Consider the following 24,530-nt stretch of genomic DNA (forward strand, 5'->3'; position numbering starts at 1 on the left):
TGTCAGAGCCTACATGCTTAAACCCAGGAATTACTGATTCAAGGCCTTCAGCATTTCCCAAAAGACAAATTAACTTTCATGCTCTTTCTTTAATGATACCCTAAAAACAGAGTATCTTTTCTGCATTACATCTACCTTGTTTTAGCTGCAATACCTTTTGTCCAAGTGGGAATTTAAGTTGTGTTAGCCAGCCAAAGTATCTTCTGCCCTTTCTTTTACTGATTATTAGTAAGCCATAAATATTACTGTCATTCTTCATCTCAGTCTGGATGCTATTTAGCTTTGTAGCCTGGTAGCCTGAGGCTTTGGCCGCATGCAGCACCAGAAAGATAAAGGTCAGGACCATGGGAGTGTTTTACAATCTCCTTGTAGGAAGCTGAACGGAGAAGCCCATGGAGCAGACCTGGATCTGTTAAATTATCTTTCTACTTGGCAAATCTTATGGCACATCTGTTAAAAACATCTATGCTCTAAACTTGAAGGAATGGTGCTTTTTTTTTATTAAAATGCTGTAAAAAGGATGGTTTAGGTTCAGTTATATCCAGTGTGCCTGGCTGACAAGAGTTACTCTCTAATTCTTTAACTTGTAAAGTTGCTGTGAAGAAGTTCTGGACAGTGCAGAATCTGAAAAAGAAGAAAAGATTTGCTGTAGAGCTGAAGGAGCATGACTAATCCGTGCTTGGCACTGTATGTTTCCCGAGAATGGAGTTAGTGCAGTAAAATACCATTGAGAGGGGTGACCCAATAGACCAGGGCAATAGCGGGGAAAAGCAGGGAAGCACTGCCAGTAAGACATTAGCTGGCAAGGCCCAGCAGAGTAGAGCAAATTGCCAGCCAAGACCTGAGGGAGGGTTAAATTTCTGTTGCATATTTAAGACTGAACTTACGCAGGACTTGAGCTGTGGTCCACTGAAGTGTCACCAGGTTTCATAAAGGTGGTAGAGGGTTCATACTGAACGTTGAAGATCCCTTTTGCAGGGCAGCACACGGAGCACCCGCAGCCACCAACTGTTTTGGTCCCCAGGGGATTTCTTCTATGCAGCATAACAGAGAGAAGTTTGTATCAGCAGTCTCTGTGTATTTTGGAGATTATTCAAGGTTAGGGAAGGCAACAATATTAATGTTAATGAATATTCTACTCTAGCACAAAGTTTTGTGCTTTCTTTGGTAAGCAGTTTTGTATTTCATATTTGTGATTATTTACTGACTGAAGACACTCTCCATGTAATTGCCTGGCTGTGCTGTCTGGCATCTAATACCATATTTTTAAATTAGCTCTTATTTCTGTCTCTCAGTTTTCTTCATTATTCTTCACCAGCTTCAAGAAACTGACCTTGCTAAGCCATTCAACTTTGGCAAATATTATTTTTAGCTCAGTGAGTAATTCTATTTTACCCAAAACAGCAAACTTCAGCTTGGATTTGACTGATAATTTTCTGCATTTCAGACAGGTAGTTTTTCTGATTTTTAGAAACATCCTGGGGATTAGTGACAGTAAAAGAACATCGTACTTTCTCAAATTCTTATGATTTCTCTTTCTGGAGAAGATGTTTGAAGTTGTTTATTTTTCATTGTCTAATTTGGACAACACAACTATATCATGATTCTTAAAGTAAAATGGACTTGCCTAGTAGATTTACTCATACCACTCATAGTAGTTTGTAATTTAGCCCAACTGAGATTATGACCTCATTAAACTTTATGTAATATGTACATGAACAGCAAGATCCCCATCCCCTCCCCCCGAAGCAAAAAATAAAACCTTGCCACACGAAGCTTCATTGCTAAATGGGCCAGGGAGAAAAAATGTAGACTAAGATATTACATTTGGTTGGGTTTTTTTTTCTGGATAGGGAAATCAAGGCAAAAAAATACTAAAATAACTTGCAGAAATTTACAAAGTCTGTTGAAAAACAGATCTTTGAAGTTCCAGTCCAGGATTACAAAATTGTCCTTTTCATTCCTTGTTGAAAATGGTGAACTTTGTTTGGGATAGGAAAAAAGTCCAGATTCTTTCTCTTCATCTTCTAGCCACAGAGTTGATGAGTTACCTGCCTTGAAGGCTGATCTGTTTGGAGACAAATACTGAAAGAGGCAGAATAAACAGTAATTTAAGATGAAAGTGAGTGACAAACTGATTGCTCTCAATTCATCGCTCATCATCACAACAACAATGAAACAAGAGACATATTTGTGCAGCAGCTCTGGATAAGAAAAAAACCCCACCCAATCCATAAGTATATTGAAAAGCCTAAGGAATTCACATCAGCCTTGGAGCTTGTAGTAGTTTGCACCTTTTAACAGTAAAGGTCTGAGTACACCTTACACACAGGTCAAGGAGCCACCAGGCCCCCCTTCAGAACCTGAAAAAGCTGAAACAAAACACTCCTGATGAGTCTGGGGACATGAGCTGAAACTTCCCTGCATCTGGCAAACGTGAGAGGTATCAAGGAAGGAGTCATGAAGCTAGAAGTATGAAGATTCAAAAAAAAGGACTGGGAAAAGTGTAGAAAAGAAGGTGGTCAGGGTAGGGTTTTAAGAGTGGGAAGCAGAAACTGTAATACTGAGAGCAGGTATTGTAGCTAAGCATCTGAAAGATGATGAATAGAGCCAGGCAAAGTACTTTGGTGGAAAACACAGCCTTGAGGCAATTTTGGTAGTGTCCCTTTTTATCCCTGAAGATCTAGATGGTATAACTGGAAATAAATTCAGAATCCTGTAGGGAAATACTGATATATTATGGAAACTACTGGGAAAACTGGAACAGTATTCAGCATCTGTTCTGTGGAAAATAAATCTGTTTTGAGGATACAGTCATGGTTCCTCTTCTAAAAGTTTGATTTTATTTTGGTCTTCCATCTTCTGTAAGCTGCTGGTGTCCCTTAGGAGCCTCCAGAAGTAGAAGAACTGGGATTCAAACAACAACCATCTTCATTAAAGCTAAGGTTTATTGGCAGTGGATCGCTTTCATCCTGCATTCTAAATAGCCCTCCATTAAACTCTTTCCCTTTTCATCTACTTTCACATTATTTTGCCAAGTATTTCACAACCTTTCACTAGATTCTGCTTGTTCTAAAAGCTGTACATGCTATAACAGAAGTCAGATATTACAGGATCTGTCACAAAAAATAGTAAGAGAGAAGCAGTTTTGCTCCTGAAGTGAAAAAGGAAACTGATAGTAGACACCAAGGTAAAACTAAACCCAGAGATTTCTGCTAACCTGGAGCACCAGGAGCCAAGGGCTACAAGGTTATGCCTAAGTGCTCCAATGAGCAAAACTAGACTAGACAGATTTTTGTTTCCTTTCTCCTTGTTGAGTTACCAGTTTTTATTACATGATCATTGTTTTTCAATTTGTCCAGACTTCTAATTAGCGTAAGACCTTCTGAAAAGAAGAGTTTGAATGTTTTTGAGTTAGCATGTTTTCTTTATTATCTTTAAATGGAAAGAAAATTGGTATGATATCCTTCTGTTAGTTTGTTTCACAGAAAGCAACTGTTTTGCACGACTAGTAACTGTGAACCTGACCAGGGAAACCCTGTCAAGTGGGCCTGGTCCTTATGTGGAAGCCAGCACAAGGGTGCAGGCAACATTACTGCTTACTGTACTGTTAGGAAGTTGGTAGATGATGTTACTTTAGATTTAATTTGCCAGCTTTATCAACTCTCCTGCCAATTTTTAACTATAATTGCTATGTATTTCAGAGAGAAGACAGCATTGTTGAGATCTGCCTTCAGGCAGCTGTTCTAGTCAAGATTTCACATTGTTCTGAAGCAGATATAACCCTTCCTTCTCACAATGCCGCCGACACCTCTGGGAAAACAGGAGAGAAAAGGAGGGAAAATGTTTAAGTTAAAGACCTGGAGAAAAGCCTTCCACATGCTGTGCATGTTTTCTTGTTTTTAAGGGAGTTTTATTAAAGGTCTTATGTTAATGAAAATGATTGTCCAATTAGCCATTGCATGTATTTCTGAAAGGAATGATAATATGACCTTTACTGTGGCTCAAAAGGGATTCTTATTTTAAACTTCATGTGTTAATAGAGCAACCTTGCTTTGAAGTCAGTGACCACTGCAAATATCAAACATATTTATAGATGGGTACAAATATGCATTTGTGAACTGTCTGTCAACTTGCTCTCTTTCACCTTATCCTAGAGTTTAGGGAGATCACCTGTAACGTCACCCTATCAACTAAAACCACAACGACAGCTAGCCAGCTTCTGGAGATAAAGCACCAAGAGGATAATGTTTCACTTCACAGCAGTAGCTGATGCAGTCTACTAAGTTTCTTTTGCCTTTTTTTTTTATTTTATTTTTTTTTATTTCATTGTCTTCTCTTTAACCTGCAGTGTTCATTACAAGTCATGCAACTTGTTTTATCATTAGGTGGTAGTGAGAGAACAGAAAGAAACTTTCCTCTAAAAATAATTTAACTCCCAAGAGAACAAAAATATGTCTTATTTTGACACAGAAATTAATTGTAACAAGGAAGATGTTGTGGAATAAATTTTAAGAAAAGAAGTCTACACCTATTTATACCATTATTTATTTTCCACACTTTTGTCATTTTTATCATCTTCAGCAAAGCCAGTAACTTTTTTTTTTTTCCTTTGTCATTTTCAGTGACATTATTCTAAGGTTCAGTCCTTAATGGCAAACTGTGGATAGAGATTTCTTCCTGGTCACCTCTCTTCCTGTCTGAGAACAGAAGTGCCTGACGCACAACCTGCTGAAATCAACAGGAGTTCTTTCCTCTGGCTCCAGTGGACTTTGGGAGAATATTGTTTGGATTTTACCAGATTTTCACTGCTCAGAAGATAGTAAGCTGAAATCACCTCTTACTGGGTCAAAAGGCAGCTCTGTCACTGTCTTTTTTCAAGACAATGATGACACTTTCTCAGCTTTTACTAGTCCTTAGTGAAATATTCATGTCTTGTGGACTCAAACATTGCTGCTTGCAACAACATTTTTAATACTTGAAAAAAATGAATGAGGGTTTAGTTGAAAACATCTGTATCTCAGAGAAAGATGAAAATAGATCTTAGCTTGTAACCCCAAAGCCATGATGTTTCTCCCTCTGTCTCTCTCTCACACACCTTTTTTTTTAATCTTTGGGTAAATTATCAGTTATATTCAGTAGATGCTTATTTATTTCTTATTTTCTGCTTTCTAAGCCATTCAAGCTCTTGTGCAGAAATCAGTGTAGCTCTAACACTTCGGGAGTGTGTAGAGCAACATTGCCACATGACCAGCACTCTATCAGGCAATGAAAGGCACATCTATGCAATAAATCCACATCTGTTATGTATGATAGGCCTTTCAAAATCATGACAAACATCTTTTGAAATGGCCTGAATAATTAAATGTTTTCCCCACATTCTCTTTTTCCCTACACTCCAATATATTTAGTCACTCTCTCATTCCCCACGTGCATCACATCTTAAAACATGCCACTGGAATCAGAGCCTACTTTATCATTCATCCTTTTCAGAACAACACACCGACAAACTTGAAAACATCACCTAAACCCACACCTGGAGTTTTGAAAAAGAAATAACTTCTTGCAGAGGTGTAGGATCTGTCTCTGTTCCCACAGAAGTAGCAAAAGTGGGTTGAATGTGCACAGCAGGATTCTGAAAAATGAAAAGATTTGGAAGAAACAAGCGGTGACCTGTGCTAATCAAAGTAGTTTTGTCTCTCTGCCATGACATGTTTACACTTTTAGATGCAGCAGAAGTTGGCAGCATTTTGTCTCATCACACTTATGTGGGAATTTTCTGCATATTGCAGGCGTCATCATGAATTTTCCCTGACAATAATTGAAAGTCAACTTCTGTTCCTATTTCTGCTTCAAGTTAAACCAGAGTAACTCTAGAGGAACTCCATTGAAATAATTTGCAGTGTTGTAACAGTGTATTTCTTACATTTCATATTTTCTGATGCTAGAGAAAATGTCTCTCTTTTTAATGTGATTGCAGCCACATCACATGCAGTAGCTTGGACAGGTATTGCCTCCTCCCAGCCCCTTTTTAATGTAGACTATGAGCAAAAAATCTGCTTGTTTTGTAGAATATTCACTGCCACAGCCTTGAAAAATAAATATTCAAACCAGCATAATTTTACCAAGTCATCATGTGGTTAATGAATTCAAAGTCCGGAGGCTGCGGAATTATTCAGCTCAGAAAAGCTAAAGACTGTTAACAGCTTCACTGCAGGATTAGGTGTTTTCTGTCCCTTTCCACCAGTTCTGGTCTGTGTACGCAAGGAGGAGTCTGGATGCAGTAGGAACTTCAGCAGTGAGATGGGAGTCTGCATTTCTTTCAAATAATCAAGAAGAGAGGAAAAGGGCACCCAGGGAATGCCAGAAGCTCAGAAAGTGCATGCAGAACAAAAGCTGTTGTCAAATATAAATTATTGCCTGCCTGTCCACCAAAAAACATTAAAAAGTTGTATGGTTTGTGGCTTAAAGCAAATTGAATTTGATTAAATTTGAGGTTCAAGAAGGCTTAGAAATTGATTTTATGAAATTTCAGTAAAGTTATTTCATTGTTTTTGACCTGCCTCTGAGCTAAAAATACTATTCTGACAACAAAACATGTAAATCCAAGTTTGCATGCGGGGACTAAACCCCAAACTGTTCTGCTCTTGAGATCAAATGTTTCTGATTGAACGCTCCGGTTTCAGCATTCTTTTTTCTTCTAAACCATTTGGCTTGGCTCAGCTTAGCCATAAAAAAGAGATCTTTTTAAAAAAAATATATTTTTTATAATTTATTTTTGCTACCTTGCAATCCAGAACTACTGTAATTGAGGCAAGTGTTCTCTGTAGGACACAGATCACTAGTGTAGTAATATCTTTTCTTTACAAATGCTCTTTACCAACATGTCAGCTCCAGAGACTTTTTTTTTTATTTGAAACAGCTGCTAGAAAGCTATCTTTATGTGAATGCATAAAAAAGAGAGATAAATATATATGTGTACACCCTCATGCAGATTGTATACTTCCAGCAGGGTGAACTACTCACTGCTAAAGCAAACGTCCTCTGGGTTTCTGTCCTGTGAGCCAAATTCCCTTTAGCACTCTACACTTCCAGGTGCATCCTTCTGCCAGCGCAAATCCACACAAATACACCTCGGTAAAGATCCCTGCCTGGCTGCTTTTTTCAATAATTTACAGTTGAATTTTCATTCCCTTCAGAAGAGCTAAGGAAGAGGCACAGGAATAACCTAAGAGGAGCCTAAAAAGAAACTTGGAAACAGAAATACAGATACAAATAATAGCTAAAGACTGGTGGGATTACTGGAGGGGTAGAGGGTGGGGAGGGAAGGGGATTGTTTTGATAAACCTATCTTTGTATTACATAGTAAAAGACAGTCCCTGTCCCCAAGGACTGCCAGTGTAAATGCCCAAGGGAACAAAAGTCAGACAAGGAGGAACGACTTGCTCAAGGTCACACTGCGGTGGCAGAGCTTGGAGCTCCTGCCTCCTCATCCAACATCTGAGTGCCCCAAACTCTTTGCTGAGGCTCAGATTTGTTGTCAGTTCTTTTTGAGGAGAAAATACTATTTTAGCAAAATATTTCAAAATACATCTCAGTATTTGAAGGCAGTGGTTCGTTTTAGGCTGTATTATATATGCATTATTTCTTAACTTATGCCGATCCTTTCTGGCCTGTAGAAATAATATCATCAGTACATCTATGGCGCTTGCATACATTACTCTAGAAGACAGTAACATAAGCAGCATCTGCCTTTTTTGCTTGACTGATTGCATTCAATTTCATCTCACTCTGTGCTGCTTCTGCTTCTATTTCTTATAGAATACACCTTATCAGGAAGGTCAGATTTGCACCAGATTTTAAATATGACATATATTGCCAGTAAGTAGCAAGCACTTTCCCCTTTAGTCCAATCATAACTCATGCATGGACCGAACCATCCGCCTGCTTTTGAATAAAACCCCAGTTGTTCTATTACAAAAATAAAAGAAAATGGACAACTGTAGATAAACAGTTACGTTTCTGGCACACACTTTAGCAATGGCTGTTGCAGTATCAAAATAAAATTGCCCTGTTAATAATCTCCTGTTAAGTGCTAATCACAAGTGATGTGCAGCAAACAACAGCTCTGGTGGCTTGCAGAAATTCATACACATGGAGAATCTATTCTGCTTTATGGTTAATGGGTATCTCTGAAAGGCAGACCTTTACCTAACTATGACACAACAGAAACCCTTTGATTCTTACAAAATGAAAAATAGACTCTCAATGTGCATGGTTCTTGTGATCAAACATTCAACAACTCACGTGTTGTGTTTCTCAGAAGTAATTGTCATTTACCATTGCCGATAGATTTCTATCAGTTAAATCTCTTTGTGTCCTGCAGCTTTTCCTTCTATTTACACTGCACTGCCTTAGCCAAACACAGGTTTCGTTGTAACACAATGTTAATAATAAACATGATAAAAAATTAATATATTTTTTGCCGATTTATGTGAGATAATGAAGCAGTATATTTTATTACCATGGAGGAGTGCATTTTCAGAGTGTTGAATAAACCTTGTTAGCAGCAGAAGGAATTGCAATGGGGTCACATTTGTGACAGCTTCAGATTATGCTTCTAAACTTGCAACAGGTCCTGCCAGTGTCGGTGGCATGCTTAGTGCTTCAGCTGCAGTGATTTGTGTACAAGCTGCTGCTTGTTGATCAAGAGCTTTACTAGGAACAAAACTCACAAGGGAAATGTGCATGCCAGCAGTGGCATGGCATTTTGTTCCTCCAAATATACAACATTCCTGCTTCACATATGCATACGCAATATGCATTTTAAGAGTCAGCACAAAAATTCTGAGGAAGACATTTGAATTAGGTTTTCTACTTAAAAAAGCTCATCTTATACACATGGACTATGAAGTGGCAGCTACGTAAAAGAAGTTTCTCAGTGCAAAGAAACCAGCTAAATAATATTTTAGATGACTAGCAAGCGGGAGTGCCATACCCTGCTGATGAAATGTAGTACTGGACTTCAGCTTCCTCCAACGTTAGGCATCAGTGTGTGGTGGCTCAAAAACCTTGCGCACAGTGCTATGACCACCATAAATTCCTGCTTGGCCTGCAATTTGAAAGCTGTCCACTTTGGTGCAATCTGTCAGAAGATTAAAAACACCAGTACAGTCTAGCAGGCTGTACGAGGCAGTAACTGCTTAGATGATGTGTGTCTAATAGCAGGGAGACTGTGGCACTGCTTGGAGCCTTCTTTTGAAGAGGATTATCATCAGGGAGTGGGCAGCCAAGGTCTGACTGTGAGGACTAAGGTTTTTCCTGCTCTCTGGTAAACTTCCTTCTGCAGTACCTTGGTGCTGGGGCAGTTTTTGCATCCTTTAAAAGACTGATCAAGCCTGTCTTGAGTTAGCATCAGGGCAGAGCTAGCAAGACTGATGCTGGAAGAGCTGTCACTAGCAGCTGAGTAGCAGCTACCTGGTGCCCAAAGGACCTTTCTGACTTGCAGTAGATGAACACGACTGAATCCACTCTGATGTACTCTTCTAATTTTAGCTCCTCTGTCTCATATTTGTTACTTTTTTCCTGCAGAAAGGCGTGGCTGCTTTGCTTTCCTTCCTAAAGCTCAATTGTATGTTTAGTTCTCTGCTTCTTTTACTGATTTGTTAAATAGCACTTGAAGTAAAAATGCAACTCTAATAGTTTCTCAGACTAACTTCTCCTTCCAAGCTTTCCTAAGCCCCCCAAATATATTAAAAGGAAAATTTCATTTGTGAAGCTGATGAACTGAGAAAGGGAAAGCAAAAAGAAGTACTTGGGAGTATACCTGAATCTTGACTATATTTGCTGTCTAAAACATCTAGCAAACAACTAAACTGATGTTTCATATTTGGCTTTTGCTATGTCTCCTGCTGACTTCAGTCAGGTTCATGTTTACAGGTTCTTGTTTACAGTAGACACAACCTAAATTTTGTTCATTGCTTAATTACTGGAGCTTCCATTTACTTTATATACAGCGTGTTGTTCTCTATCCCAGCTCTAATTAACAGTTAGCTACAAGTGCCCCCTTTATGACAGCAATTAGCTTGTATGCAATGGTAGCTCTGCCTTGGCTGGGAAAGGGGAAGACCAGTGGTTCAGGTGCCCTAGAGGCAAGAACAGCAAATGTCCTGCACTTTAATCTGTTAAAGCAGAACTGATCGTCATGCACATTTGCTCTTATCTTAAAAAGAGGCTCCCAAGCCACAAAGCTGGGATTTGAATCCGATCTTCCCTAACACAGTTTTACTGTAAGGTAAGATATAGGCTTATTAATTTTTCCTGCAGAACACCTTTTTAGAAAAGTCTATTTTTTACATTGTATTCTCACTGAAAGAGTAGAAAACATAGGTTTTATTTTATATGTATAGTATACATATATATATTTTTATACACACATTTCATGAGAGTGACATATTTTGCAGGGTTTTGTTTTGAAAGAAATAATGGAGAAAAGACTAAAAGAGGATGTTTGGTCTGTAGACCTGCTCCAGTGGATGCATGAAGCCTTCTCAATGATAGTGTAATGAGTACCACCCCATGATTCAGCACAATTATTGGAGAAGAATATTTGATTGCAGTTTCACAACCACTGTAGTTTAAGCGACATTAAAGCACAACAGTAAGCAGTGAAAGCTGGGGTCCTTCTCCTGGGTATTTTGAGGACTAACTGTTCAGCTAGAGGTAAGTGAATTGGTCTCCCTTTCCTCATTATTTTGTTTTCCACCTCATGCAGTTTTTGAAAGCCTTAATTTATCATTTGGAAAGTGCTTTAAGATCCTTTCACAGAGCTGGCTATAAAAATGCAAAGTATTAGGAAACAAAATCCCATGAACAATTAAAAATTAATCACCTTCAAGCCAGAGCTTTCAGAGAAATGTCCAGTGGAAATAAAAAGACAACCTGGACTTGCAGGAAGAATGCTCTATTCACAGGAAAACTGAAGAAAAACAACCACTTCCAACTGGGGGATGTTGTTTTCTGCCCTGTCCTGCTGCCACCTTCTCCTCTTCCGCAGTCACCTGGAATTTCACGTTGCCATGAGAACCAGAAGGATGCAGGACAAAAGATGTTGCCTGAAAAACAACATGGAGATGCCTGTGCACTGCCTGCCTGCTGGCAGCCTTGGGCCAAGCTCTCCCCATGAGCACTGGTTTAAGTAACTGGTTTAGCCCTTCTGTGGGGGGTGATCTGGCTCAAAATGGGGACTGGCACTCCCCAGCAGGGAGGCATGGGGGAGCATTTAGGAGGAGGTGTATGAAGCTGAAAAGGAGAAAGAGCAGTAAGGGGCTGTCAGAGACAGAGGCTGGTGTGCCTGGGGGAAGGTGTGGATAGAAAGCGCTTCATCTGGAGAGGCAGAAATGGGGAGGAGTAGGTATTTGGGGCTCAACGGATTATCTGGAGGCTGGTCATGGGGGATGTAGGAAGAAGTTCTTGTCCCTTGGGACAGGAAGAACAGCAGCAATGTGAGGTTGTCACACTTGTGTCTGTCTTAAACGTCAGTCCTGAGGTAACTCTCATCTCCGCACTCTACTTCATCAGCACAAACCCAAGGTAGTTTAGCCATAGGAAATCGCTGAACAAGAAGAGCGTAACAAATGCCAGGAGGCCCCTGAGGGGATCCATTGTCCTCACAGAGGCTTGTTGATCTGTCCCTGAACATCTCCAACTGATGTTGGAGCCTTCTTGGAGAGTCTCTTCCAGGGCTTTGCTGGCCTTATCTTTATGAAGCTTTTCCTCATCTGAATTTGCTGCAGTTTAAGCCCACTACTTGTCCTACACAGCATGTTGCAGCCATACTCCTAGATAGTAAATTGACAGAAATACAACATTGGCCATTAAAGGGCAGAGTGAGACTGTGTGTATGAAACAAGAAAGATTGTACATGGCCCATTGGATTGCAATGCTATATTCACAGGACAAAGAAGTGTTTGAGAAGAATTTATTTATAAGAAGATATTTTTGGTAATTGGATTTACAGACATAGCAATAAAGTAATTTGAAGTAAAATAATCTGAAGTCAAAGACTCAGCATGGCGACTGAACTAATATTCAATGTTATACATCAGTTAAGTATATACATCAGTAATAAAAATCCCAAGGAAAACTGACTTGGAGCACAGAACCTAACTATTGTTGCTCCAAACTAAAAGTGTTTGTGCATGTGATCTGGTTATCTGGCTGAACTGTGGGACACTCATCCCAAACTCTCCGGAAGTTTTATGTTTAAAACCTTTCCTTTGGGTATTGTCATGTGATGTCCTTGTTGGCCTTTTTCTATAGAAATAAAAACCTAGTCATTTTATCTGCTCAGATTTTTTTCCCAGTTTCAATTATTTTTAATGGATGTTTCAAGTTCTCCTTTTACAGAATGTGCTGAGAGCTACTCTTACACTAGAAAAAATATATATTTCAGCAAGCAAGCTATAAATGCCACATTTCTTTAATGGTAAAAAGTACTAACTTTCTGAATCTTGATATCAGTAGTTTTGCAAACCACTTCACGGAGTGATTTTTTTTTTTTTTTAAACGAAAGTCAAGCAGTCCACAGGCTGCCAGCCCAACAGTGTAAACAAATCTGTTTTTCTGGGTTCCCTTTGTCAAATCAGCCTCCAGCTGAAATACAGACAGATTTATCTCGGATGAATTATATCAGGCACATAAAGCAATAATTATAGCTGCCTGGTCATACGTTGAGAATGAAGAGCCAGCCTTAGATCAGGGTCAACAATAGAGGGTGCCTAAAATACATACAATTTTTGAATAGAAGCTGGGAGCATGATTTCTTGATAGACACACAGACAAAATGGCAGTGAGCCCAAGTCTAGGGAATACCAATATGTTAAGAGGACGTTAAGAAGTACACAGTAATCAACAAGTTGTAGAAATAACTCTACATATCTGGAGAGTCAGTTTTCTGGTTTCGGCCACATGTTGTTTTCGGGCACTGTGAACCAGACATGACCTGAGAGCCACCCTGCCCACCCCTCTTTCTTGGGGTTCAAATGCGAATCTGCAGAGACAAGGAGAAGCTTTCTCAGTGTGCTTGTGACTGAACCAACCTCCCAAAGGACATTGAAATGCTTTGATAAACTTTCATATCTTGCAGGAAGACTAACCTCTTTGCAACAGCTGTTCCCAAAGGACCTTAGTAGAAGAAAATCTAGTGTAGGTTTGTATTGAATAAAATCTCTTCATAAAATCCTGAGCACCAGGTACTCCAAGCTGTGATAGTCTGAGGGTGGCACTATTAACCTCAGAGAATTCACTCTTTCTGAGTGGTTTTTCATGTGCCCTTAGGGCCAAGCACCTTTGCCATCCAGTGCCTCCTGCAGCCTGGCTGTGTTGCGTGAGGGTTATGGAAATTTTTCAGTTGAGTGAAGAAGTTGGTTAAAGTCATCCTTGCCTTGACCAAGGGTCAGGTTTCAGAAAAGCAAGGTGAAGCTGCTTAATAGGAACTGATCACTTCTTAAGAGCCACCAGTGTAGCTATAGCCTATCACAAAGGGCACCACAGTAGCAACTGCCAGACTATACCTTGTCGGTTAAACCCCTCAGGAGATACCCCAGCTAGAGAAACTCCCTGCAGACTGCCTGTCAGTCTAATGCTGCTGCCAGATCAATGGTCCAGGAAAAATACAGAGGACCCTAAATAACCCAGCTAGCATGGCCTGGTGCATAAATCCCAATTCTGTAACTGGGTAGCTTGGAAGGAAATCCAAGCTAGTCCCCTGATGCAGTCAACGCCTACAGAAGAAATCAAATTACTTAGTGCTCTCGTGAAATAAGGCCATTCCCACCAATAGAAAAGGAAACCAGAGAGTAAGGATGAGATTGTACACAGTGGCCTTTCCTCAAGAGTTCATCCTGACCATTCATTTAGGGACAGCCAACACCAATAGTTCATGGGTTTTTTTCAGAAACAGTGTTATGAAAACAAATGAAAACTGGTGAACCGTGATGGTGTATTTATTTGAAGGCCACAACTCTAAAAGAGATGTTAAGATACTGAATTTAACACCACTCCACAGGCTAACTTAACAGTGTTAAAAATTGTATTCTTTGTTTATATTATCTTTTTGTTCACTGAAGTTTAAACCTACCCTGAAAATTTGTGGAGAAATAGGGCAAAAGCAAACAGAAAAGAGGAGAAATGTCCACAATATAACTCCAGATCCCTTTGGGTCACTTTGTTTCGTATAGTTTTTGACTCCAGTGCTGAGGACAGTTTTCCGTCTGAATATTTATTTAGGCATTATTTAGAACATCTCTTATTCAGACTACCACTGTTTGTTCTTTGGGCAAAAAAACCCCAGAGAACAAACAAACAAAACCTCAAGCCCATATTAATTTGTTTAAAAGTCCTAAGTTTCCATTTGGTAAACAGGATTTGCTTTGAATTAATCTGAAATTAACACAGCAGTTTTTAAGTTGTCAACAGCTTCAGTTTTTGATTGTCAACAGCTTCATTTTTCTACAGCATTAATGTGCAATAGCATAACTAATTGATGTCAGTACAGAGCCATACTTAATTGTTACTATAGACTCAGAGAGGAAAAGGTATGAATCCACTAGAAATAGGAGGTTTTAGACTTAATAGTATAATTAAAATGATTTTTAAAAAGCATCAAATTTAGAATAAGTCATCCTTTTCTCATACAATGACTGCTACACTAAGCTACGGTTTGAGATGACAATTTTTAAGATCCTCGAAACATTGTTTTTCAATTAGTAGTCTGCAGCGTGTGTTTCCTGTCAAGTGAAAATTAATTCCACTGCTTGTTTATTTTGAAGACTGGCTGCAAAGTCGAATTTCTCTGCTCTCCTGCAGAAGCCATGGCGACGCAGCAGCTCAGAAGTCTCCTTCCCAGCACAACACACCGTTTCGGTTTGGCGTTCATCCTTCACACCAAATCTGAATGCAGCCAAGTGTCATTATGGACCAATCTTTCTATTGTGGCTGCATGCCCATGCAAACTAATTCCAAATGTTTTTTTGCTTCTGATTACAATTTGGCATCTTCTGCCTCATTCTCTTTTCCACATTTTTTTTATTATATAATTTTGGTGTGGATACTTGAGGTGGGACTGGTTTTGAGTTGGTTGGTTGATTTTTGTGAGACTATTATTCACTTATAGACAGGAGAAAATGTTTCATACATAGGGAAGGATCTGAATTAGAATTGCTACTTAGATCATATGAAGTCAAAAACTTATTCGAAGAAACAAATTGAGTTGTCTCATCATCTAAAGCATTCTCAGCTAAGGGGGAAAAACAGCTGATGTCCTTTAGCAAAAGATTTTTGCTGTTCTTTGCAAAAGAAAGTGTCACAGTTGGACATGCAATAACATTCCTCTCAGCTGGAAGATTAATATCACTGCATCTCTCATACATTATTCTCATCTACTGTGCCAAACTGAAATTTGTATCCATGTGCTCTGTGAGGAAAAGAAATATTTTTGCCTTTTGAACACAGCAATTTAATTTTCAAATTAACCATTCTCCTGCACTGTTTTAGTCCACACTCATGTTCATAGCTCCTTGGCTTCTGGCTTGGGGACATTTATTTTGTACTTAATATATTACTATTTTTCTTTTTATTTTTTGCAGGGTCTGATTTTTATGGTGTTGTACAGCATTGCCAAAAAAATGCCCACGCCCACTGGGAATAGCAATGCTATGTTTGAAATCTTATAATGGTCTTCAAATTCAAAGCCTATGTATCTGAGCTCTCAGAAGTGCTCTAATTTCAATGGAACTGAGAGTGCAGCAGAACAGGACTTACACACAGGATCATGTACTGAAAAGTTCAAATAACTTATGAATATTATAACTTTTCAAAAGCTAAATAAAAATCTGATGGAAAAGTAGCTTACACAGAAACGGAGGTCATGTCTCAGTCACAAATAATAAAATTGAGAATATTTCTTCTATCTCTTAGTTTAGGATGTAGATTAGTCTCTGATCCATATCAAAGTAAAAGAGAACAAAATGTAAGTGGAGCTATACAGGACTGTAAGCTTTTGTAGTTTTGAAGCTGAAGTCTGTAATACAGGAATTGTTACTGATTGTTTACAAGAGGTTTTGGACAGAGGGAATTTTAAAATTGGTTTACTAAATATACAGCTTTGATTTTCACTACTGTACCATTAAGCTGCTAGACACAGTTGTCACCAGAGGACTGGCCAGGACACCTCATGTGGCGTGTTCTCTGAAATCTGGTTTACTTTACAAAAATCTAAAAAATGATGGAGGATGAAAATATGGTCCAAAGTATTTTAGCAGAATGTGCACTGTAGGGAAGAAGATAGAATTGAGTACTTGGCTTGTTTTGACAGTTCCTACTCAAGTTTGCATTTACATGTAATGATATGCAGTATCTGTATTTCCAATAGCATTTCTGTTTGAGTGATGGGTTTTGTTATGTTTAATTGGAAAGACATTTTCTCCCTATTTTCCCAACACTCCACCAAAAAGTTAATTGTGCTATTAATTTTTATCTGAAACAGTATATTTTGTCTGTCAAAACACTAAAGAATGATGTGCTCTTTTGACTTACATTTCTGTATCTGGCTAGATGAGTTTGCATTTAGGCATCTCAGATTAATACATCTTTCTTTTCAGAAATGAAGAACACTTTACAAATCATTTGATGGGAATGAGAAACACAAAAAAAAACTCCTCAAAAATTGATCAGCAGATTTGAAAATTCTGTTCTTGGTCAAGAATTTAAATCATAAAAGGCTGTGAAGCTATAATTTTTTTAACATTTATTAGAGGTTTTCCCTTTTTGTTAAAGATACTGCCTTTGGTTTTCACCTTATCACCAACTAATTAGCGTATAGCAGGTGGTGGTTTTTTTTCCAAACCAGTACATTCTCATGGATGTACTGTCTACAGGCAGGAACTTACACTGGCTGCGTTTGTGTGCAAGATCTGCTTTTTATTTCTTCATTTAAGCTAGCTTATAAACATCATCTTTATTATTAGCGATGGGAAAAGGATTCCAGATAGATTTGTTGTTACTTTTGTTCTCTGTAGCAGAATTAAGGAGTAGGGAGTGTGCAAGTTCTTGGTGACATGTATTTTTATCTAATTAAATAAGCACAGCAGTTTGTACAAAATCTTTTCCTGAGCATACTAATAAATCTGTAGAAGAATTTGAAGACAGATTGGTTTTTTATTTCGATCCAAGCTTGTTGATCTGATAAAAGGTTCTAACACATCAAATCAGTAAACCACCTTCAAGATGAATTGGCACACATTCAATCCCCCACACACCCAGCAAGAATAATTTATGCCAGTTAGACCTGTGAAAAGTGTTTATATTTTTGGCCTATGATAGTTAGCCAAACTATGTGGGTTCAGTTGTACCTAAATCGGCCAGAAAGATAACTCAAATTTATTGGGCGGTGAGAACTAATTGAATACAGAGGTTAGAAGACGGTATCATTGGTCTCAGCCTTTTGCTCAATAGCTAAGTGGTGGGGATATTCCCCGGCGTGCAGGGAATCCTCAATTCCGTCACTCCACTCTCTGAGGGGCTTCAAATCTGCATCTCCTCCCTCCTGTGAAATGCCCCTATGACGAGGTTATTCTGAGAAGGAGCTCTCAGGTCTTCCTGTCAATGCTGCCAGACTTCAGTGTCCACTGCCGTACGGCCTGAACCCAGGTGAGTGTCCTAACCACCAGTCCTACCCACAACAGGGGGGACATTTTTATCCAAGTATTATTCACTCAGTGTTGACGTCCTGCTCCAATTAATAGTCATTCTCACATACCAAAATAGTGTCAGTAGAAGAGATGCAGAGGTGTCCCCCCAAATACCTCCTTTCCTTCATGGTTAGTATAGCCTGTCAGATATTTTAGTCTGTGCTTTTTTTCTTCCTTTCTGTCAAATGTTACTCTGTGCACTTTTGTTCAACTTGTTTTCATTTCATTTGGATAAAGACAATTTATTTTTGCTTAGCATGAAACAACAGTGTTTTATTTCTGGTCTGACAACCACTGTTTTCTGGTTATTTGAAAATAAGTGAGGTTAAGAAGGGTTTTCTAAACATTGCAGTGGATATATAACATAATCTGCAGAAAAGCCAGTGCGGCTGAAACTTTATGAGGAAGAAATACTCAGTTGTCATTTTAATTTCCTCTTATTATATCAAAATTATAAGTTTCACATTGTCTTCATTTAATACCTAATTGAGAATGTCAGATTTTTTTTTGTTCTTAGTAAAAATTCACACTGGCAGAAAAATCCATGTATGAAATAATACATTACAACAGAAAGCTTAATTGTAATGTGAAAGTAGCAAATCAGACACTGGATGATTCTTCGGTAACATCTGAAATATGTCTTCTTTTGGTATTTCTTTTGGAGCATGGGATTAACTGTTCCAGTTGACTTCAGCATGAGCGGTTTGGGACTTGTTGGGTTTGATCATGACAAGGGACCAAATTCTTCCAGATTCATTCTGTTAAAGCACTTTGCTCCAAGAGCATGTGGAGCATCGTTCACAGTTGTAAGCAATAAGTCAAGTGTTTGAATTAGGCACCTGCTCAGGTACCTGGCAGAACTGGGCACAGGACTTTGCTACAGTCCAGAGCTACGAGCTGTCAGAGAGTATTCCTTATTTCCCTCTACCTGGTTTTCCCTACTTTTCTGTATCTTCTGCAGATGATGGCTCCAAGGCAATGTTAGGTGACTTACCACCTGTCGATTAAAAGGCTCAGGAGGCCTGCTGAGTGTTGCATGCTACTCCCACTACGAAGTCTCTAAAGCTCCTGAACTTTACAAGGACTTCTAGTCCCAGCAAGGGGCTACCAAATGGCTCTGGGGCTGTTTTCCCTGGGGGTTCAGTCAGGTTCAGGACAGAACCAAAAAAAAAAATCACTATAACAGACACATGGTTCTTAACCAAATTAGCTTAACACTTGAAGACATTGTTTTTCAAGCTTGGAAGTAAAAAAAAAAAAAAAAACCATTTTGTCTGTTCTTTTCTTTCCCCCCCTACTTATGATGGCAGCTAACCCAGCTGTGTCCACGGGTGTGTCATGGATGCAGATAAGAAAAACTGATCTGATTCTCCATTTTGTCCGAGTGGCTGATGAGGGGTTCTGACAGGGCAAAGGTAAGCACAGCGTTGTGGGGTGGGTTAGCGCTGCACCACTGGGGTCATCAGCCCTTGCGGTGTCCCCTTGCCCCATGCCTCTCCCTGCCCTGGGCAGTGCCAGAATGCCACCCTCTTGCAGGGTTGCCTTCAAAACTTTTTTGCCACACACAAGCATGACAGTAATGGAGGAGACTGAAATGGTGTTAATTTTTCAGCTACCTTCTTTTTTTTTCCTTTTTTTCTTGAAATGCTTACAGGAAACTACATTAGAGTCCCAAAGTAATGGAACATTAAAAAACCATCTGGAGATATAAAGCAATTTTAATATAAAGAGATACAGTAGCACTGATGCATGACCACAAAGACAGATATGATCCATTGTGAGTGTGGCAGATAACTCACAGTTGTGCTCAGGAACATAAAATTCTGATCTTTCAAAAAAAAATCTTGGGATAGCTAAATAATTACAGAATGAAAATGATAGAAACTAATCTTTGGCTGCATAAATATAGTAAGACTTTATTTAGCAAATACTTGTCTTGTTCTGGGAGGGTTATACACACAGAAGTACATACGCACATGCTAAATAAATGGAACTGGCTTGATGGAAGTGGTGTGTACAAGTACATAAAACCAAAAATACATTTTATGTTACATATATGTATGTCTTTTCCAAACCATAGTTAGTTAGTTCCTAGTTGCTATTTTAATTTTAGCAATTAGTTCCAGGGTTTATTTTTGGCTTTTGGTACCTTAAAAATGCTACCTTAAATATATAAAATGTGATATAAAGATACAAAACATTACCTCTCATGGAAACACGCTGGAGTCATAGAGACTTTTTTCACTTCAGTTTCTTCACAGAAGAGCAGCAGTCTGTTTAAAGAGAGTTAGAAATCTTCAGTCCTTTTCATGCCCAATTATTTTGCAGACTATGTATTGCTGGTGCATAGAGAATTGTGTGTCAGGTACACGGGTGGTGTGTGCTGTGCACCCTGCAGCTCTCATCCTCTGGTCCCTGAGAAGAAGGGGCCTTTTGGAAGAGATGCCTGGTTTGACCCTGTTCCTGTGTGCAGCTAGGCTGTGAACCTGGGAGACCGGCTTGCACACAACTGCTGCAAATGGATTGTACCACAAATGCAGCCAGCCCACAATGAGCACAGGGCCATCATATCTGCTATGGCGCTGCCTCTGCTGGCTTCATCGCACAAGATTAATGTGATACATGTTACAGCAAGCAGACTTAAAATCAATAAGAAATAGTCTCCAGTGAAGCTCTTGAGATCCCATCCCCTGGGGTAATAAGAGAGTAGTTCAGCATCCTTCACAATCAAGGTCTATGTCAGGAAGATTCTTGCCAAAATCAATGGAGCTGAATCGGTAACTGTTTCAGTACGGCCACCTCCCACATGACACCCATACAACACATCCTTTCACTACACTGTCAACAGCTGACACAAACCGTTATGAGCGAATCTCAGTTTCCCCGAATCACTGTATATGAACACTCCTCAGCATCTCAATAAAAAGTCTACTTAAGAGTATAGAAGTTACTGCTTTTTTATATCATACATTTATATTTTTACTTGTATGATTTCACTTTTTATGGAAAAGTCATTTAGACTGAGCATAAGTCTCAATGTAAACCTAAATACATATTTTTTAGGCTTACAATAAATGCATACATTTATTTAGATTCAACAGCTTTTTAGTGATACACCATGCTATCGGCATTGTGAAATGAACTGAATAATGCACCGATAATTCAGAGATCACTGGAAGTGGCAGTATTTTTTTGCCTAGCGGCACAGCAGATTTTTACTTTTGCACACCCTATTTGATTGAGCAGGGCATGGTACTACTCACTTCTAGCTGCTATTCCAACCCTCTGGCACATTCAGAAGATATGAAAGTCATAAAACGATTCATTGGAGTTACGTGACTGTAGCGTAGTTTTTCTGTCTGGTCAGGCTGCTGATTATTGGACACAAAAAGCAGAATCCTTGTTAGATGAAAAGGCAATGAAAATAAGGCAGATTTATCTAACTATCATCTACCACACAGTCAGATGGGAAAGTACTACCATATTCAGTACTACTTTAATTATTGATGAACAGTTCAAATGTCTTTCATCTCTTCTGCAAAGAATATAAATCTACTTTTTCATATTCAAACTGATCCAATTTATAAGGTCAGTAAAGTTTTCTACTCAAGGTTTGTGTTTGCTAAACAGGCTTTTAAGTTCTCTTAATATTTAATACTATTTCTGAACTACCTGATATTAAAGGAGAATCTTTTCCAAAAAGATGACACAACATTGTTGGTCAAAACACTATTTGACCAATCCTGTATGTTTCTTAAATACATAACCTTTCTCAAATAGAAATTCTCCTATAAAAAATATACTAAAATTTGGTCCATGAAGAAGTTTTTGTTTACTTGCTTTATCCCAGGACAAACCCAAGTAGTATTTGTGTAAGAAAGAGCTTTTCTTTATATATGTTCATCTTCGTTTCCTTTCCCAGTAGGAAAAAAGAAGAAAATTCAGGATCTCCAGTACCCTTTTTTTTAAAAAAAAAAAAGGGAAATGAGGGAGAAAGTGAACAAACTCAAGTGTCCTGCAACAGGCACTTGGAAATTCTTGCAATCTACTTTCTCCAGTTTGATTACATTTGACAGTTAAAATGGGCATCTGAGTCTACCTAATGCATTTGGAAGCAAGGAATAGTTACATTCCCAAGCTATCAGGTGGAAGGCAAGCAAGCGCAGTGGCAAGAAGATTTCGGGGGAGTGGTGTTTTTTATGACTGCCAGAATGTCTCCAGGAACATTGTTTCCTGCTTCCCACTAGAAGACCTTCTGCAATGTTCAGAAATATTTCACAGACATGTATGTGAATTCAGTGCCTACTGGATTTCCAGCTCTGCAGATTGCAGTCCAGAAAAGAGTGCTGCCCAGCCAAACGTCTCTGTGCAATCCCACCAACATATTTCATCCATGATCAGGAAGACGTGTGCTGTGGCTGGCAAGTGAGGTCATCACTGTCATGTTTCTTCTTTGCTAGTTACCCATGAATGTGCCAGCTGTGGTGGTGGTTACTTGGGAAGTAAATATATAGTGCCTGGGAAACTGGTTGTCCTGGTTTCAGCTTGGACAGAGTTAACTTTCTTTTTAGTAGCTGGTACAGTGCTGTGTTTTGGATTTAGTGTGAGAATGATGTTGATAACACTCTGACATTTTAGTTGTTGCTAAGTAGCGCTTATCTTAAGCCAAGGATTTTTCAGTTTCCCATGCTCTGCCAGCAAGCAGGTGTGCAAAGAGCTGGGAGGGAGCAGAGCCGGGGCAGCTGACCCCAACTAGCCAAAGGGGTATTCCATACCATGGAACGTCATGCCCAGTGTATAAACAGGGGGGAGTTGGCCAGGGGCGCAGATCACGGCTCGGGAACTAACTGGGCATCGGTCAGTGGGTGGTGAGCAATTGCATTGTGCATCACTGTTTTTTTCCTTCCCCCCCCTTCCTTTTTTTCTTGCATTCCTTTTCATTACTATTATTCTTATATTTCATTATTACTATTGTTAGTATTATATTTTACTTTAGTTATTAAACTGTTCTTATCTCAACCCACGAGTTTTACTTTTTTTTTTTCCTTTGTTTTCCTCCTCCTCACCCCACTGGGAGGGGGAGGGGGAAACGGCTGCGTGGTGCTGAGTTGCTGAATGGGGTTAAACCACGACACTGGTACAAGAGCATCCTTTTTGCTTGCTATACATCCCTGAGCATACATTACATGTTAGAAACATTCAGTCATCAGCAACATATTCAGGCCTTTAACCAAGGAGTGGTATTTGTTGTATATTGTACTGCTGGCAAACATCCCAGACTACATAAAATATTCCTGTGGGAAATCTCGCAATAAAAACTTTCCTACCTCTTTTGTTTTCAGCAGAAACCCAGAGCAGCAACTCATCAACATGGAGGCAACAAAGCTGCACCTTTGTAGTGTTCAAGTTGGATGCATTAAGTGCTCAGAAGTGAGCTCAAGAGAAAGCAAAGGCAACGAGTCCCATTCTAAACTCTCATCAGATGGCTTCATAGAGATGGTAAGAACTACAAAATTTGGCGGTTTGTGGCTATTTTTCAGATTAAAGCACTAAACTATGCAGAAATCAAGGCATGAAACTCATTAAGGCTGCAATTCTGTCCTTAGTACACTCTGCACTACTGTGCATAGAGTACAGTTTATGAAATCACTTGCTGTTTGGAGACCTTTCAGATCCTCACACGTTATGTTGAGTTACAGAATAAATTTTTAGCATGGCCTCTGAATTTTTCATGCTTCAGTTGCATAAACTTGCTAACTAAATACAGAGTGATTCCTTTTATTGTTCCAGTTTTTTTCTAAATAAATATAAGCATGTACAGGGAGGAGAAAGGAAATACAGGAAGGAGTGCAAAACTGTTGATAGGTTTGAGAGTACTCTTCTTGTAAATCAATGTAAATCAGAGAGGTTGAGTGGAGTAACTTATTTCTGAGGGAGGCAGGCTTGATTTCAGGCTTATGTGGCCCCAGACCAGAAGAGAGCTTTGAGATCACCATGAGAAAAGGCTATTAGTTCTGCTGGCAGGGATTACTGCAGAGCTGTTGCCAGAGAGCCTGGGTATGGAAAGATCCTAGTTTATCATATTTGGCTCTGAAGGGAAGGACAGTCTGCAGAATGCAGCCTAGAGGGCTTCTGGCTGGGAAGAAGCCTGGCTAAAGACATGCCCTCAGAAGCTCACAGATCGTGGGAGTGTGGGAGAATGATAACAGAGGACATGACTGAGGTTTAAAATGTATTAAACTTTAAATAAATAAGACCCAGTCCCTGAAGAAAAGAATCTGAAATAGAATGGCTGGGAGGTATTATTTGATGCCTTGGTTAGCAATTTGGTCTAGAGGCACACAAGAAGTGTTTGTCAAACAATTTAACAAAGTTTTAAACATTTTGAAGTTTCTAGAAGAGCAAAATAAAACTTGTAATAAAAATACCTCCATAACCACAAATTCAATAAAGTATATATTGAGAACTGGCAAGAACGAATAGTTTACTACTTTGTGCTGGGGAAATGGTGGGGAAATAGACCTGCTGAGGAGAAGGAAAGAGTTTGGAAGAAAAATTTAGGAGGAACATATGAGATATCTGCTAAGCTTTTACAGGTATTTTTTCAAGGGCAGAAAGAGAAGTCTTCAAGGCTAAGGCTGAGAAAAGAAAGGGTAAAATTAGGGGCAGCAAGATTAAAATATTACTCAAGGTTACTCAAGATTAGCTGTATGATGAATGTTCCACAGAACGCTGCATAAATCAAGATAACTAAGATAAATGGAAGTCTAATTTAAGGAG

This window comes from Gymnogyps californianus, chromosome 1, assembly GCF_018139145.2.
Source record: "Gymnogyps californianus isolate 813 chromosome 1, ASM1813914v2, whole genome shotgun sequence".
Classification (NCBI taxonomy): Eukaryota; Metazoa; Chordata; class Aves; order Accipitriformes; family Cathartidae; genus Gymnogyps; species Gymnogyps californianus.